Source organism: Schistocerca serialis, chromosome 3 (genome assembly GCF_023864345.2).
Source record: "Schistocerca serialis cubense isolate TAMUIC-IGC-003099 chromosome 3, iqSchSeri2.2, whole genome shotgun sequence".
Classification (NCBI taxonomy): domain Eukaryota; kingdom Metazoa; phylum Arthropoda; class Insecta; order Orthoptera; family Acrididae; genus Schistocerca; species Schistocerca serialis.
This window is the reverse complement of record NC_064640.1, coordinates 440262366-440282108: the sequence shown is the minus strand read 5'-3', so window position 1 is coordinate 440282108 and position 19743 is coordinate 440262366. Positions and strand designations below refer to the sequence as shown.

Here is a 19743-nt window from a genome sequence, read left to right as displayed (position 1 = left end):
GTTATAAGGCGTGATATGTCAATATTAGATTTCACTTTTTACTTGTTTGTAACGCCATTACTAACACTGCTAACACAGCATGTCACTTTACACCCTACCATCACAGTCATCTATTCAGTTTCACACAGATATGTTAGTCTCATTCTGTAAAGTCAGTCACTTGGAGAAAAATTTAACAAGCCAGTGAATGTGACACACAAGATTTAGTTTAATTTGCTAGCATTTTGAAGCCTAACTTCTTATACTCACTGTCAGTCGTGATCTTCTGTTGTTCAGTACAGAGGCATCTCTGATAGCAAGATCAGTGAGACTAGTGTATTTGAGATCACAGGAAAAGTGTTGAAAGTAGACACACGTTTTTGTTCCGTAAATCCATAGTGAAAAAATCTTCCAAGATACAGAATATTTTATAGACCTGTGGACAGTGTAGATCACAACTTGTCAAGTGGAAAATTCTTTTGTATGGTCTGTACTGGAATACTGACCAAATATGTGTAATCCCTATCTGGTCAGACTAACACGGAATGGAGATACCATTACTGGCAACTTCGTCTGTCGGTTACCCAGAACGAAACCTTTGCAGGTTTTACAATACAAAGTTACTCTATCATACATTATACACTAGTCTGCAGAGTATAAGTATGGATATACTCAGACGGGAAAAAAATTGCAACACTAGGAAGGAGTAGTGCGACATAAACATAGTTGTTAGAAGTTTTCCTACATCTGAAAGATGATGTGTATTTAAATTTCGCGCCAGTAGCAAGTGAGTGGCGCTAGTAGCGCCATTATGAGGATGCAAGTTTGATTTGCTTTAAATACACGCTCAAACGTTCGTGAGCATTAGTTACCTATGAGACAGGACGTGGTGAGTTGAAGTTACTCAAAAATACCTTCAAGGCGACAAAGTACCATTATCAGCACGCCACTGCATTTGAACGAGAACGTGTAATAGGGATACGAGAAACTTGATGTTACTTCTGCAATATTGCAGAAAGTCTTTTCAGGAATGTAGCTACTGTATATGATTGGTGGCAATGGTGGTCACGAGAACGCACGGTCGCAAGAAGGTCGGGCTTCGGACGGCCACGTGGGACTCCCGCTAGGGAAGACCACTGTGTTCAGGGTATGGCTCTGACGCACCGCACTACATCTGCAGCAGCAATTTGAGCGGCAGTTGGCACCACAGTGACACAACAAACTGTTTCAAATCGGTTACTTCACACAACGAACTGTTACAAATCGGTTACTTCAAGGACAGCTCCGAGCAGAAGCCCTGTGGCGTGCATTCCACCGAACCCAAACCAACGCGATTTGTAATTTCAGTGGTGTCAAGCCAAAGCTCGTTGGAGGGCAGGGTGGAGGTCTGTTATGTTTCCTGATGAAAGCTGGCTGTGTCTCGGTGCCAGTGATTTGGAAGGAGGTTAGTTAAGGCGCCTGCGACAAACCAGTCTGTGTGCTGCACACACTGGACCTTCACCTGGAGTTATGCCCCGGGATGCGATTTCTTATGACAGCAGGAGCACTCTTCTGGTTATCCCACGCAACCTGACTGCAAATTTGTACGCCAGTCTGGTGATTCGACATTGTGCTGGCATTCATGGATAGCACTTCAGGGCATTTTCCAACACGACAACGCTCGCCCACATACCGCCGTTGCAACCCAACATGCTGTACAGAGTGTCGACATGTTGCCTTGGCCCGCTCGATCACTGGATCTGTCTCCAATTGATCACACGCAGTGGTTAGCACACTGGACTCGCATTCGGGCGGAGGACGGTTCAGACGAGTCCGGCCATCCTGATTTAGGTTTTTCCTTGATTTTCCTAAATTGCTTAAGGCAAATGCGTGGTTCCTATGAAAGGGCACGGCCGACTTCCTTCCCCATCCTGTCCCAATCCGATGAGACTGATGACCTCGCGGTATGGCCCCCTCCCCCCAAATCAACCAGCCAATGGAGCACATATAGGACATCATCGGAGGACGGCTCCAGCGGCATCCACAACCAGCATTAACTGTCCCTGCATTGGCCGATCAAGTGCAACAGCCATGGAACTCCATCCCACGAAATGACATCAGGCACAACGCAATGCATGTATGTTTGAATGCTTGCATTCAACATTCTGGCGATTACATCAGTTATTAATTTACTAACATTTCACATTTGCGATGCTTACCACGCGCTTACATTAACCTGCCATCTTGTAATGTTAATCACTTACATACTCGTATGTTACTTAGACAAATGTGTTCCCGAAATTTCATTACTCTGAAATATTTTTTGATGTTGCGATTTTTTTCCGTCGGCGTAGGTTAATTTCTAGCAAAATGGCTCTGAGCACTATGCGACTTAACTTCTGAGGTCATCAGTCGCCTATAACTTAGAACTAATTAAACCTAACTATCCTAAGGACATCACACACATCCATGCCCGAGGCAGGATTCGAACCTGCGACCGTAGCGGCCGCTCGGCTCCAGAATGTAGTGCCTAGAACCGCACGGCCACTCCGGCCGGCTGATTTCTAGCAATAAGAAAAGGCAAACATCCATATAAAAGCACGATTGTGTGACCTGTCCTGCTTGACAATAGTTTTAAATTACGTGCAGAAAAGCAAAATGGAGAAGCAGGGTCCTCAGCACTGAAGATTATATTATGAAATTCGATATTCTCTTGGAGAAGGCAGAAACCGTCAGCACAGGGCTTCACATTTGTCATAGGCTGCCTGCACAGCAAACAGAAAAGGAATGGAAGGAAGACTATGGGCGAATGGCTCCTATAGAAGAAAAGAAGGCAAATAACTTGGCAGACATGTGAAAAAATGTATCTTTCAGTCCGAACAGCAACGCATCGTGACAATTACGTCAATGACATGACAGCTCAGTGTTGAATGACAGTAATATGACAGGGATACTCGATTACCAAGAAAACTACGTCACTATTCCCTCACTCCCTTCACCACCCACAACAGGTTTCAGCAGGGTTCCATAAACTGGAGGAAACAGTAGCTGTGGATATGACTTCAAGAACATGAATAACAGGGATCTGCAATGCGTTTAAATAAACGCTACATTGTATCTATAACTTACTTCAGTTTTAAAGTTATTTGAGCTAAATTTCCAAGTTAGAAAGAAATATAGGTGACTGATAACTATTCCACAGAATTATGCACTAATACTGTAAAAGTAAAGTCCAAGGTAGAGTCTACTGTTTAGGGTTTTACATATACGGTCTTTCAATTCGTTGTCTAGTCCTAGTTGAAAGTGATGTTGTTTCTATTTTAGTTGCAGTACTGGGTATTATCAAAAGTATTAGTACAATAAAATATTCAATACTGATGTGTGTTGTTGGAAGTTATAATTACGCTTTAGCTTCAATATTACGGTGTTTACAAAAGCTGTAATTATTGCTGAAAGTCCATAACTTTGTACAGCATATATTACATTTCATTGTGCAACATCGATAAAACCACAAATACATGTACAGCGCCAGCACTTGCTTCTGTGTGGGGGATTGCTCAGATGTCAGACACTTTTATAATCATCAGAATGTTTCGGGCCTACTTCCTAGAGACAACAGTATTAAAAAAAAGTACTGGTGGTGATTTGTAAAAGGAAGTATTTGCAGTTGGAATTTTGTGGCGCGTCCCACTATCAAAATGGAAGATTCTTCAGAACACCAGACATCTGCACCAAAGAAATTAATTTGAAGATGATGATAATTAGTATTTATTATAAGACTACTATTTTAAATTATGCCAATATCAAATACAGCAGTCACGTGTAGAGTATGTCAGCAGCATCGAGATTTCTAAGGAGTGACAATCATCAGTGTTGCACGCTAACTGATCAGTAGCTGTTGTGATAAATTCGTACAATAGTTCAAGACAAAAAGCATACTGTATTCATTGTACGTGCCACCTCAAAAATCAATAGTAGATGAGAACCAGAAATGTGAACAGCTATCTACGGATAATGAAACGTACTACAGATAATGAAACGTAGTTTCTTATTTGTGAAATTGCTACCGATTCCTCTGTGGTTTTTAATTCCGGTAGTTTTTCGCTCTAATCTCTCTCCTGCTAGCGTTGCTGATACTGAACAATAAATAAAGTCCTCAGGTCCAACCGCCAACGGTAGTGTCTGGCGCTTTTCATAACCCTAGTCCATCACAAGAGTATCATCTCTATATTCAAAGGGCGTTTCTTATTTCAACAAAGTTATCTATTCAACAGCTGAGGACGTCGCTACTTTTGGTTTTCTTCCTCACATTAAATTAAATAAATTGTAAGTTAGACTGTGATTTAGACACCCTTGTGGATTTGAATGCGAAATTCAACCATAAGTGTTGAAAATATAGTTCTTAGGGTTCACATCAACTTGCGGATGGAGGCAGAAAGCAGGCAAGATGTGAAAGCTGTGTACAGTATCGATCTATTGGAATTGCCTCTTGCTGCATAACTCTTGGCTCACTTTCTTCCCGACGGCCACCTGGAGATCTCCTATGACGAAGCAAACTTTCACTTGCGTAACAGTTAGGCGCACACAGAGCGAGGTGGCTCAGTGCTAGCGCAATGGAGGACGCCGTTTCAAATCGTCTAGCTATGAGTTTTCCGTGGTTCCCCTAAATCTCTTAAGGCAAACGTCGGGTGGTTCCCCAACGCTTGAGGCTTTGTCCATGGAGATAATTTAAATGATCGCAACCGTCGCTGTCACTGTCCTTAGAGTCTTGTCAGCAGGACACCAGAAAACAGTTTTGGTTTTGTGAGTCAAAAGTTTAGATTTCGCAGTCGGAAGATTCAGGATTTTCCAAAACCCGTAGACTACATAATTTTACTCACGTGTTCACTGCATAATTCTGTCATAAAATACGGTACAAAGACAAGCACCTACGTTACCCAGCAAGAGGATTTTATGGGCGGGGATCAAACACTACAACATTTACTTTAGCAAGGAAGAAACGCAATGACAGATGCATTTAGTGTAAGAAAAACATTCACTGATACTTCAATTGTTACGCTGTGTCTTAACCGTGGTAATGAAATACCAAGAAATAAGCGAATGCACACTGCGCAACAGATGAACAACATTTAAAAGGGTTTATAAACGTGGACCATAATACATTGCTGTTAATAATGTAATAAACAAACATTCATTTCGTAGCGTTTAAGAATCTTTGGTATCATGGTACTTGATATTAACAATGTAAGGACCTTAATCGCAATTTATTTTCTTTCTACTGCAGGTAATCGGTTTCGTTACAATAATTATCATCAGGCTAACATTCCAGACATGAGGAGCCAGTAACCAGGGCCGCCTGTGGAGTACCATAAGACATTGGCGTCCGCAGAAATTTACCAGAGAGGGTGAGGGGCACAAGATTCTAAAATTACCACTTTACATGTACATGAGTTTCTGAGTTTCGAGACGTGTCATACCACAAGAACAAAATTGTATAGGGTCACAAAAAACTTATTACATCCCAGAGAATCGATGGTTATGCACTCACTTATAGTATTGCATGAGAATTCTGTAATGAATAAAACATCTGTGCTCCAGACTCCAGGGTTTGTGTGTGTCGAGGGGGTGGGGTGGAGACCCATCCTCTACCCCCCTGCCGCCGCCCCCCTTTCCCTGTCCCTTATTCCGTAAGGTATCCATCACCAACGGCATTGCTCGTCGTCAGGAGTCTTGTTCCGATCACCGATTATGTATACTGAAGCGACAAGTCATAGGATAGCGACATGCACATATACAGATGGTGATAGTATCGCGTGCACAAGGTATAAAACGGCAATGCGCTCGTGGAGCTGTCATTTGTACTAAAGTGATTCATTTGAAAATGGTTCCGACGTGTTGATGGCCGCACCATGGGAATTAACAGACTTTAAAGCGGAATGGTGCTTGGAGCTAGATGCATGGAACATTCCACTTTGGAAATCGTTAAGAAATTCAATTTTTCGAGATCCACAGTGTCAAGAGTGTGCCGTGAATATCAAAGTCCAGGCATTACCTCTCATCACGGACAACGCAGTGGCCTAAGGAGTACACTTAACGACCGAAAGCATCGCCGTTTGGGTAAAATTTTCAGTGCTAACAGACAAGCAACACTGCGTAAAACAAACGCACAAATCAATTTCGGACGAACGACGAACGTATCCACTAGGACAGTGTGCGTGAAATTTGGCATTATGGGCTACGGTAGTAGACGACCACGCGAGTACCCTTGCTAACAACACAAGATGCCCTGCAGCTCCTCTCTGAGTTCTGACACATCGGTTGGACCCTAGACGACTCTAAAACCGTAGCCTGGTCAGTTGAGTCCCGATTTCAGTTGGTAAGAGCTGATGGTAGGTTTCTAGTGTGGCGCAGACTCTATGAAGCCGTGGTCCCAGGTTGTCAACGAGGCACTCTGCAAGCTGATAGTGGCTGCATAGCGGTGTGGACTATGTTTACATGGCATAGACTGGGTCCTCTGGTCCAACTGAACCGATCATTGACTGTAAATGCTTATGTTCGTCTATTTGGAGACTATTCATGGACTCTATGTTCCCAAACAACGCTGGAATTTTTATGGATGACAATGTGCCATGTCATCTGGATACAATTGTTCGCAACTGGTCGACAATTTGAGCGAATGATCTGGCCACTCGGATCGCCCGATATGAATCTCATCGAACATTTATGGAACATAATCGAGAGTTTAGTCCGTGCACAAAATCATTCATCGGAACCACTTTCGCAGTTATTGAGGGCTATAAAAGCAGAATTGCTCAATATTTCTGCCAACGACTTGTTGAGTCCATGTCATGACGAGTTACTGCACTACCTCGGGCAAAAGGAGGTCCTACACGATATCAGGAGTTTTCCTATGACTTTTGTCACGTCAGTGTATATTACACTACTGGCCATTAAAATTGCTACGCCAAGAAGAAATGCAGATGATAAACGGGTATTCATTGGACAAATGGACAAATATATTATACTAGAACTGACATGTGATTACATTTTCACGCAACTTAGGTGCATAGATCCTGACAAATCAGTACCCAGAACAACCACCTCTGGCCGTAATAACGGCCTTGATACGCCTGGGCATTGAGTCAAACAGAGCTTGGATGGCGTGTACAGGTAGGTACAGCTACCCATGCAGCTTCAACACAATACCACAGTTCATCAAGAGTAGTGACTGGCGCATTGTGACGAGCCACTTGCTCGGTCACCATTGACCAGACGTTTTCAGTTGGTGAGAGATCTGGAGAATGTGCTGGCCAGGGCAGCAGTCGAACATTTTCTGTATCCAGAAAGGCCCGTACAGGACCTGCAACATGCGGTCGTGCATTATCCTGCTGATATGTAGGGTTTCGCAGGGATCGAATGAAGGGTAGAGCCACGGGTCGTAACACATCTGAAATGTAACGCCCACTGTTCATAGTGCCGTCAATGCGAACGAGAGGTGACCGAGACGTGTAACCAATGGCACCCCATACCATCACGCCGGGTGATACGCCAGTATGGCGATAACAAATACACGCTTCCAATGTGCGTTCACCGCTATGTCGCCAAACACGGATGTGACCATCATGATGCTGTAAACAGAACCTGGATTCAGCCGAAAAAATGACGTTTTGCCATTCGTGCACCCAGGTTCGTCGTTGAGTACACCATCGCAGGCGCTCCTGTCTGTGATGCAGCGTCAAGGGTGACCGCAGCCATGGTCTCCGAGCTGATAGTGCATGCTGCTACAAACGTCGTCGAACTGTTCGTGCAGATGGTTGTTGTCTTGCAAACGTCCCCACCTGTTGACTCAGGGATCGAGACGTGGCTGTACGATCCGTTACAGCCATGCGGAAAAGATGCTTGTCATCTCGACTGCTAGTGATACGAGGTCGTTGGGATCCAGCACGGCGTTCCGTATAACCCACCTGAACCCACCCGATTCCATATTCTGCTGCAGCGGCACGGTCACGCACCGTCTGAGTGTGAATACAGCCAGCCCACATACCAACAAGAATAATTTTAACTTCGCCGGAAGTATTGCGGCTCGGTCATCGCATTGTCACTTCGTGGGGTTGTATGGATCGACCCTCAAAGGTATTCTGCTTGGCCCATTCACATCAATTTAATATATTGGCGTAACATTGTGAAATGACATGTAACGGAACGACCACTTACCATAAAATGGGTCAACTTCGGCCATTTTTGAGTTTTTTTTATGAATTGTAATGTGAAGATGAAAATTAGAGGGCTTTCTCCATGCTATATTACACACAATTTTGTGGAAAGATAACTTTATGCATTTTGTTTGCTATATAAAATTTTTAGTTGTGGCCGAAGCTTCCCAGGAAATTTGATAACTTCGGCCAACAACGAAATATTACGAAAACACGAAGTTTTATGTGGCTCCGTTAGCATCGGCCACTTAAAACGAACGCTATAAGATCACAGTAACGTCCTGTAATTATGTTGGACTAAACGTTGTACTGGGAAATTAAATACGCAAGTAATTCTATTATTCACTGTATTAGGAAGTAAGCTGGAAGAACATGATAGTCTATAATTTAAAAATAGTTCTTTTTATTCTAAGACTTTCAGTTCACTAACTCCCAACATTTCAGCATAAGAATATGAATGTACTTACACTTGAGTACGATATTTCAAAATATGTCCAAACAGTCATTTGAATAAGAGTAGTAATGTGAAAATTAACAGGCCTCCACAGAAAGGACGCCCGATTTTTTCTGTATGAATTTCTTTCATTTTGTCCCGGAGGGTTGTTCGAGATATAGCGTGTATTTCGGAGACTTGACGTAACGACATTTTCCCTTTCCGAGTCTTATACTTTCGGAATGGCCGAAGTTACCCTGAAAATTCTCATTGGCGACCTTAAAATTAACTCAACCAAACACTAATTGTAGTGTAAGTATACTTTTTGTGTGTATAAACTAAGAGACACAAGGTAATGGTTTACATAATCAGAGGAGTTTGTTTTCACACTTCAGAACTGCGTTATTCCGCGCTAACTGGAACTCAACAATCAGTGTACGGCAGTTCTCGCTTGCAGTGAAGTGAAACAATGAGCATGTCAGAGACTTCTCCACTACACATTACAGCTTTCCAAATAGTTAAACCATGATTCAATAGATGGAAGCATTAAAAAAAAAACAGATTTGACACCCTTTATTGGCCGAAATTACCTCAGGTAGCCGAAGTTAGCACATTTTACCGTTCTGTTTTATGATGTGGGAAGAGGGGGGGGGGGGATGGGGAAGTGTAACGAGATCGCTTACACAACGCAGGTGTGACCCATTTTTAAGTACCAATACTGCACCAGATTTTGGAATCCCCAACAGGTCGGATAAGAAGAAGATATCTAAGCAACTCATAGGCATGTTTCTAGATTTGTCAGCATTTGTTTCGGTCAGTACGAGAGTGTTACGGAATTGCTAAGTAATCTTAGATGGGTATTCTTGGGGGGGGGGGGGGGAGGGGGGAAACGATCTCTTTACGACACACTATTGAGTAAGTTCAGAGACCAGTATTTCAGTATTTACGACAGATAGATAAACAATTCTACTGCCTCAACGTTCATCTCGCGTAAGGACCGGAAGGGTAAAACAAAGATGGATGGGCCTCTTATAGCGGCTGTCAACATTTTTCGCTCGTTCCATTTGTAAATAGAACAGGAGTGGGAAAGACTAGCAATGGTACAACGCATCCCCCGCCATGCACGGTACTCCTAGAGTGGTTTGAGGATTATAACGTAGCTACCAACACGCCTCCATGCATAATGTCGTACAGACAGAGGGATTCAGAAAGTCGTTCCACATGCCGAAGTGTTAACTGTTGAAGATATTCGTCCTCCTCCAGATGCCTCCTGTCTGGTCAAGCATCATCATCTTTTAGAATAAAATCATTCTCTACTGTATGGGTATAATGAACACAAGCTCCAAGAGTACCAATATTTTGTCCATAATGGACTGTACTGGAACACAGATTATTGTGCAATGCTAGCAACAAGGAAGAGCTTAATTTCTTTAAATCATGTCCAGGTTTGATGATTTCCTGCTCATCTTCAGATTATTTCACTCCGTGTAGACGTTTCATGAGAATATTGCACGCTTTGGTTGCAGTTCGCGCTCAATTGACTTAATGTAATTCACATGTGCACCATCTGCATGAAGCTTTTACAATAAATGTCCAGAAAATGATCAGTAAAGACTAGGAATCGGTCTTGTTTTAAAGAAATAAAGTTCTCCCAACCCATGTGAGCAGCTGCTGTCATTCAGACACAATCTGTATCAAGGATGTCATCTTTGTAGACGTGTACAATCGCAGTTTCACGTGAAAAGGCTGTGTGTCATCTTGAAGAGACGCACAGACACTGTCTCGTACGAAGATAAACTTTCCTCGTTTTTGTCTTCTTGTCAAATAAAATCATATCTATAGTTATTTTGCAAGTTAAACCAGGTGTCTTCCGTGTCTGCTCTTCAGCTCAATATCCAAGGCACGCCCACTGCAAACGCTCCCTCCCGAGACGAACATTGAGCCGTATACTAGGAGGAATGGGCAATATTCAGGGATACGATGATTCGAAGCAAAAAACATGGGTTCTAAAATGCGTAACTTACGAGCTATGAGAGCTTCATGTTCTATACTGTGAAATGAATCTCTTTTACTACAAGCTCTTTGCTTTCCATATTTTGGGAGGCGGTAGTATATACCACAACAAGAAACAATTGTTTAGTAAGCGTGGGCTCTAAAATGCATACCTCATGAGCTGTGAACGCGTATTCAGTAGCAGATGCATGCCTAACATTGGCGAAGATGAACAACTGCTCATAGCTCCTAAGGTATGCACTTTAGAGTACATATTTATCGATATTTTATATTGTTTTGGCCGACCGTCTCTCAAAACATGGAAGCAAAGAACCTGCAGTAGAAGAGATCTGTATCATAACATCGAAGATGAAAAAGTATGTGTTTTAGAGCCCATGTTTACGAGACTTCATTGCTTCGAATGGTCGTTCCTGTCGTATCCCTGAATACTGACCACTCTTTCTGGAACACCCTGTATAGAGAACAACGTCAGGTATTTCTCCCAGGTCATCCTCGTAATACGGGTTTAGAGGTGAGCGGGAGAGCGATGAACCGTTAAAAGATTGCGTGGCGCTCGTGCGTGCGGAAGCGAGTAGGTGCGGAAAGGGAAAGTCCAGACTTTCCACGCTGCACCGGGAGCCGGCCTCACTTTCTCCTGCCCCCTGCAGCTTTAGATTTCCGGCTGTCGCGACACACAGACCGCACGGCGACACGCGGTTACCGCCAGCAGGGGAGAGTCCTTTTGGGCGCCGTGATCCTACTCACCTCGGCTTTCCTTCTTGCTATTTTGACCAACCTTACTGCTGTCATCGCGAAAGTCAGAGATGTAGAATTCATAGCGAGCCTTCCAAGCACCATTCACGAACAAGAAAAGAGAAGAGAAAGAGTGGGGGGAGGGGGGGGGACGATGATAGTGGACATGGGATGAGAAGTTCCGCCTTATGCAAGACACCTTTTTTCTTTTGTTTCACCCATACATGTTTCAGCACTTCTCTGCTATCGTTAGTGGGTTCTATTTTTATTTTTCACTGTAAATTTGTTGTTAACATATTAACATTTGCGTCGTTTACAACATTATGTAAAAGTTGCATTTATAACTTAATTGGCGAAAAGTGGGTGTAATCATAAGTAACATACCTTACATGATGTTATTGTCCATTTGTTTTGGTAGCTGTTCTGCTACACAATATACAACCTGTCATCTGCAAACAGCAAAACGTAATTTATTTTCTGTTTTTTATGTATTTACGAACGAAAATAAGACTGTATCACGTTTTCTTTCTGTAACTTAACAGTTTTGAAGTTGTGGAACAGAGTGGAACAGAGCGATGGGACGCAGCACCTTCGAGGTAGCGGAAGTGGGAATTTTCCCGTACGATCATTTCACGTGTATGCCGTGAATATCAGGAATTCGGAGAAACATCAAATCTTCGAAATCGCTGCGGCCGGAAAAAGATCCTGCAAGAACAGGACCAACGACGACTGAAGAGAATCGTTCAACGCGACAGAAGTGCAGTCCTTCCGCAAATCGCTGCAGATACCAATGCTGGGCCATCAAAAAGATTCAGCGTGAGAATCATTCTTCGAAACTTTATCGATATGGGCTTTCCCATTCGTGTATCCTTGATGATTGCACGAACGACACAAAGCTTTACGCCCCGCCTGGGCTCGTCAACGCCGACATTGGACTGTTGACGACTGGAAACACATTGCTTGGTCGGACGGGTCTCGTTTCAAACTGTATATCGGATGGACGAGTACGTGTATGGAGACAACCTCATGAATCCATGGACTCAGCATGTCAGCAGTGGACAGTTCAAGCTTGTGGAGGCACTGTAATGGTGTAGGACGTGTGAAGTTGGAGTGATATGGGATCCCTGATACCTCTACATTCGGCTCTGACAGGTGACACGTACGTAAGCATCCTGTCTGATCACTTGCATCCATTCATGTCCATTGTGCATTCCAACGGACTTGGGCAATTCCAGCAGGACAATGTGACACCCCACAAGTCCAGAATTGCTACAGAGTGGCTACAGGAACACTCTTCTGAGTTTAAACACTTCCGCTGGCTACCAAACTCCCCAGACATGAACATTATTGAGCATATCTGTGATGCCTTGCAACGTACTGTTCAGAAGAGCTCTCCACCCGCTCGTACTCTTACGGATTTATCGACAGTCCTGCAGGATTCATGGTGTCAGTTCCCTCCAGCACTACTTCACACATTAGTCGAGCCCATGCCACGTCGTGTTCCGGCACTTCTGCTTGTTCACGGGGACCCTACACGAGACATGTGTACCAGTTTCTTTAGTTCTTTAGTGTATATGGTGTAGCGTACGTTCAGATCGAACCCACACTATTATTTCCACTTGCCACGTATGTCCAGTGAAATAATGTCTACTGTCTGTTCCCAAAAATACTATATTTACAAATAAATGACATGTCCGTCTCAACAGAAAAATAACAACCGTCTCAGAGTCTGACACGTGTGGCAGAAGTTAACTACAGATTCGTGGAACATGAAACCAGAAACATTTTGACAGTGTCTTAAAAATGTGGACAAATTTCTACAGCATTATCATCTCCGATCACATCAGACCAAGCGAAGTGGTGCAGTAGTTACTTGATAGCACGTTGGACACGCATGGCAGAGAACAGTGGTTCCAATCCCCGTCTGGCCATCCTGAATTAGGTTCTCCGTGATTTCCCTAAATCGCTCCAGACAGATGTCGGGATGGTTCCTTTGAAAAGGCCACGGCCGATTTCCTTCTCCATCCTTACATAATCCGACATTGTGCTGCGTCTCTAATGACCGCACTGTCAACCAAACGTTAAATTCTAATCTGCCCATCATCTTTTCTACCACAGTAGCTAATGAACAACGTTAAAAAGTTTACGTGATAGTGTTATATCAGAAGCAGAGCAGTTTTTACGGTGGCAGAAATGATTTGGTGCTGAAAGCAACTTCCCAAATACATTTATTTGGTGACGCTCAGTTTTTCTGTCCATTTAACACTCATTTCTATTTCAGTATACCGATTAATATCTCGAGACTTCCCAGTAACTTCATTCTGTTATCTTACATGACAGTCTTAAGACTATTATTTCATTGTAAAACTGACTCATATACACGAACAGATAAAACGAGAGAAGCACCAGGAAGGGGATGAGGGAACGAGATGATACGTCACGGGTTCAGAGGGTATGTGAGTTTATTTCAGTCATTAAAAAATCGGGTCGAATTTACAAAGAAATTGGCTGTAAAAACCCTCTTCACTGTAAGATTTTGTACCCCCTCTGACCTGAATGCATGCACTAATTCATTTTGGAAGGGTGTCACAAAGCCGTTGTATCCGCAAGCCAGCCCACATTTGTTGTAACTGGTTCTTAATATCCTAGATTCTGGCACTGGGAAGTAGTTGATGTCTGAGCTCGTCGCACACATGTTCTGTCGGGGGCTAATCAGGCGACCTCGCTGTCTACGGTGTCACCTCAATATCATGCAGAACGTTCATAGATAAACGTGACAAGTGTGGATAAGCATTGTCCTGTTGAAAAACTGGCGCCACAATACTGTTCAAAATGTTCAAATGTGTGTGAATTACTAAGGGACCAAACTGCTGAGGTCATCGGTCTCTAGACTTACACACTACTTAAACTAACTTATTCTAAGAACAACACACACACCCCACTGCGAGAGGGAGGACTCGAACTTCCGGCGGGAGGGGCTGCGCAGTCCGTGACGTGGTGCCTCAAACCGCGAGGCCACAATACTGACACATTAGAGATAACACGTGAGGATGCAGGATGTCAGTGACATATCGTTGTACCGTCAGATTTTCCTCAATCACTACAAGTCATAATCAATGGGCTGCTCTGCTTCTTCAAAATATTGGTATAACGGGACCTCTCTCCAGGTCGCCGTCATATTCTCCGACGGCGGTCATCCGACGTAGTACAGAACCACGATTCATCGCTAAACACAATGCGACGCCTTTCATCGGCAGATCATGCGTCCCGGTCACGGCACCTCTCCAAACGCATCCGTTTGTGTTCTGGTGCTAATGGTAGCCTGCGCATGGGATGGTAATTACCTAATCCAGTTGCAACTAGTCCGCGAACAATGAAGCGGAATGACATAGAATGTTGTAGGGAATCCAGTACTTGTTCTCAGATGACAGACGCAGATGTGAGGGGTTACGATGTGCTAGATGCACAATACGGCGCACCTCCCTTGTGGTGGTCAGACGTGCTCAACCGGAACCTTGACGACGAGTATGCCTGCCCTTGCATTCTCATGCCATCCACCATAGCGCCAATGCAACATCCGAATGTCCCACAAATCTGGATATTGCACGATTCCATCAACTGGTCAAATGGAGACCCACAATGAAGCCTCTTTCAAACTCTGCCTGGTGCTGATAACGCTGCCTCACACGATACGCGGTATTTCCGTGTCTGTCACAGTAATCACTGAACATCTGGCACAGGCCTGGTAACAACATGAAACACGAACAACACAAATGTACTTTAGTGGCCTTTCTGTCACAGAATTTAAAAAAATAAATGGTTCAAATGGCTCTGAGCACTAGACTTAACATCGGAGGTCATCAGTCCCCTAGAACTTAGAACTACTTAAACCTAACTACATCACACACATCCATGCCGGCGGCAGGATTCGAACCTGCTACCGTAGCAGTCGCGCGGTTCCAGACTGAAGCGCCTAGAACCGCTCGGCCACTCCGGCCGGCACAGAATTTAAACTCCAAATCACTTACATACTCGCCGACGGTATGTATGTGTACGAAGGTACACTGACGTCCGACCATGTCTTCTGGGTGTTCCACTTATGTTGTCAGGTAGTGTACGTAGGTAGAGGTTGGAGACTTTGTACCATTGTGCGACAGGAATTCACTGATATATTTGGCACAGTTTGGAAGAATCTTTCTATCTACCACACAAAAAGCGTTTCACTTGTAGAGCACAATTTCATAAATATCAAATTTTGTGTATTCTTTGTTATATCTGCAGTTATCCACGATAGGAAGCACATATTCGTGACCTCTAGAAAAAGCTGAATGAAGTCATACTTACGATTAGAGTGCTATCCGCAGTCAGCACCAAAATTATTCCATTTACATACGTCCTTGATGCAACTCACAATAACATTTTGTCGTTTTGTGGTGCTCCATTTAGGCAGAAAAAGTTTTTCAACCCAAAAAATAGCAATTCGGTCATACGCGTTGGTAAGTTATGAATCTCGCGTAGGCCTATATTTAACAAGTATCGGGTATTCTGGAATCGCAGTACATGTTGTCGCTTATGACATTTGTGACTGATTTTGTTCACTACCAGATCTCCATAGATATCCTGCAGACGCCTATGAGTATCTGCGATCCTCTGGTTTACCGCCAAAAGAAATTGAATGGCAGCGTTCTGCTTGGAACGCACCTCCGTTACAGATGCCATTTTGAAGGCTACGCATAGCGCCGCCACCTATTGGAACTTCATGAACTATAAGGACTGAAGCGGCAGTATTCCACGTGGTCCCACAACGAACTCCGAATTTTTTCAATCGAAATGGACAAGAAAAAAATGTGTTACGTTACTTATTGACTGTCCCTCGTAATTCGGAACGAAGATGCTAAATACTAACTACTCGTATCATGATGCTAACGCACGATTCATTAAATACACTCATGGAAATGGAAAAAAGAACACATTGACACCGGTGTGTCAGACCCACCATACTTGCTCCGGACACTGCGAGAGGGCTGTACAAGCAATGATCACACGCACGGCACAGCGGACACACCAGGAACCGCGGTGTTGGCCGTCGAATGGCGCTAGCTGCGCAGCATTTGTGCACCGCCGCCGTCAGTGTCAGCCAGTTTGCCGTGGCATACGGAGCTCCATCGCAGTCTTTAACACTGGTAGCATGCCGCGACAGCGTGGACGTGAACCGTATGTGCAGTTGACGGACTTTGAGCGAGGGCGTATAGCGGGCATGCGGGAGGCCGGGTGGACGTACCGCCGAATTGCTCAACACGTGGGGCGTGAGGTCTCCACAGTACATCGATGTTGTCGCCAGTGGTCGGCGGAAGGTGCACGTGCCCGTCGACCTGGGACCGGACCGCAGCGACGCACGGATGCACGCCAAGACCGTAGGATCCTACGCAGTGCCGTAGGGGACCGCACCGCCACTTCCCAGCAAATTAGGGACACTGTTGCTCCTGGGGTATCGGCGAGGACCATTCGCAACCGTCTCCATGAAGCTGGGCTACGGTCCCGCACACCGTTAGGCCGTCTTCCGCTCACGCCCCAACATCGTGCAGCCCGCCTCCAGTGGTGTCGCGACAGGCGTGAATGGAGGGACGAATGGAGACGTGTCGTCTTCAGCGATGAGAGTCGCTTCTGCCTTGGTGCCAATGATGGTCGTATGCGTGTTTGGCGCCGTGCAGGTGAGCGCCACAATCAGGACTGCATACGACCGAGGCACACAGGGCCAACACCCGGCATCATGGTGTGGGGAGCGATCTCCTACACTGGCCGTACACTACTGGTGATCGTCGAGGGGACACTGAATAGTGCACGGTACATCCAAACCGTCATCGAACCCATCGTTCTACCATTCCTAGACCGGCAAGGGAACTTGCTGTTCCAACAGGACAATGCACGTCCGCATGTATCCCGTGCCACCCAACGTGCTCTAGAAGGTGTAAGTCAACTACCCTGGCCAGCAAGATCTCCGGATCTGTCCCCCATTGAGCATGTTTGGGACTGGATGAAGCGTCGTCTCACGCGGTCTGCACGTCCAGCACGAACGCTGGTCCAACTGAGGCGCCAGGTGGAAATGGCATGGCAAGCCGTTCCACAGGACTACATCCAGCGTCTCTACGATCGTCTCCATGGGAGAATAGCAGCCTGCATTGCTGCGAAAGGTGGATATACACTGTACTAGTGCCGACATTGTGCATGCTCTCTTGCCTGTGTCTATGTGCCTGTGGTTCTGTCAGTGTGATCATGTGATGTATCTGACCCCAGGAATGTGTCAATAAAGTTTCCCCTTCCTGGGACAATGAATTCACGGTGTTCTTATTTCAATTTCCAGGAGTGTAGAAAGTGACGTTACTCACAACGAAATTTTTTTCTTCATCCAAGTTCAATGGGGCTTCTAGCATTTCCTTTCACGGCTGGAAATGGAAGGGGTGGGAAAGGTGGTATGGCTTTGAACGTCTCACTGACAACCAGGTTCTTAAAGTACGTTCCGTGCGTCCGCATAGTCTCCGCAGCGGCGAGCCTCGTGTGTCTCCTCTTGCGGGACGCGTAAGGTTGCTAGAACATTCAAGTCTTGCCTGCACGTGATCCGTGGACCTGCACTGGTAAGGTGGGGGTAGTTGTGTGCGTGTGCGTTGCAGCTGTTAGTTGTCTTATTGTCTAGTTCTTGTGTAAGCTGAGCGTAGTGAGAATGCTTACTACTGCAGACAGAACGTGTTTAGTGGAAGAGGTTTCCCGTGCAGGAGGAAACTTAACCGAGCATGTTAGGCGGCAATTTAGACTGCGTTTTCCTGCTTCCAGGTGTCCACATCCTGACACTGTAAGTGATTTAATTCGCAGATTCCAGACAACAGGTTCAGTTCATAGTGAACCAAAAACTGGTAGGCGTCGGCTGTCGTGGCCGAGCGGTTCTAGGCGCTTCAGTCCGGAACCACGCGGCTGCTATGGTCGCAGGTTCGAATCCTGCATCGGGCATGGATGTGTGTGATGTCCTTACGTTAGTTAGGTTTAAGTAGTTCTAAGTCTAGAGGACTGATGACCTTAGATGTTAAGTCCCATAGTGCCTAGAGCCATTTGAAGCATTTTTTGAACTGGTAGACCCACAATTTTAACAGATCGGAAGCTTGACGACATTTCGGACGTCATATTGCGGAGTCAAATAAAATCAGTCAAGAGACTATCGGAAGAGGCTAGAGTGTCTCGTACGATAGCACACAAGGCCGTAATCAAAGAACTGGGGACGTATCCGTATAAAATTACTATTATGCAACAATTACATTGTGTGGACCATGCTAACGAATAGCGTATTGTGAATGGTTTCAGTGATTTGTTAACCGACATGGAGTTGGTGTTTTAGATCGAACCCTTTTCACTGATGAGGCTTGGTTTCACATATCTGGCTACATTAATTTTCAAAATTCATGAATTTGGTCGTCAGAAAATCCTGATGCCTTAAGAGAAACGTCAGTGCACACGGAGAAAATCAGAGTTTGGGTTGCCATAACACGAGCGCGAATTATAGGACCGATCTTTTTCGATACTATCGTCACTTCCGATGTCTATTGTTCCTAGGTAATTTATTCATTTATTGCCCTGCTGAATGAAGATGAGATCAGTCATTCATTTTCCCAAGAAGACAACGTTACTGCTCACACGACACACCAGTCCCTACGACTTTTAGATGTAATATTTGGAGACACAGTAATTACGAAAGGAATCTGGCCCCCTCTCTCACCAGATGTGTCTCCGCCCCACTATTTCCTTTAGGGTGCGGCTAAAACATTTGTGTATCAAAATAACCCAGAGACAACAGATGAACCGAAGACAGCAACAATTGATTGTCTGTATTCGACTACACGTGAAACATTGATAAAAGTGTTTGCAAATAAATGTAAAGATGTTGAACTACGCCTCCAAGAAAGAGGAAAACATTTCCAGCACCTACTCAGATGTTGGTGAGTACACTGTACATAATTGTAATTAACATAAATAATTAATTTCATGGTTTTAATTGTAATAATGTTGAATCCTATCTCCCAACGTAACTGCAGCCACTAGCAGTGAATCCCGGTGCCTAGCTTATACAGTGACGTGAATGTGCTGCTAATCTTATGCACCAAACAATGTGAGACACGCAAAGCTTACAAGTTACCCTGTAACCATTGCTATTTTAGTCTAGTCTTCTCAGACCAGTATTCAAAGAGTTGGTGTACTGACATGTTAATCGACAAAAGTTTTCTGAGCTACTGCGAGTCTGTCACCTTGAGCAGAATAAAAATTTCTCTAAGTTTGCCTTCAACCTGTCATTCGAACGTCTGCATATTGTTGCTGTGAGCGCATTCGACATCTCTCTTATCTAAGAGAATT

At 44.6% G+C, this 19743-nt stretch overlaps 1 protein-coding gene across 1 annotated transcript in view; it reads right to left on the bottom strand.

Annotated features, from left to right (window-relative positions):
- The window catches only part of LOC126470332 (inactive hydroxysteroid dehydrogenase-like protein 1), a 162941-nt gene that overhangs the window by 39477 nt on the left and 103721 nt on the right, over positions 1 to 19743 (bottom strand). The gene's annotated exons all lie outside the window — the stretch shown is intronic.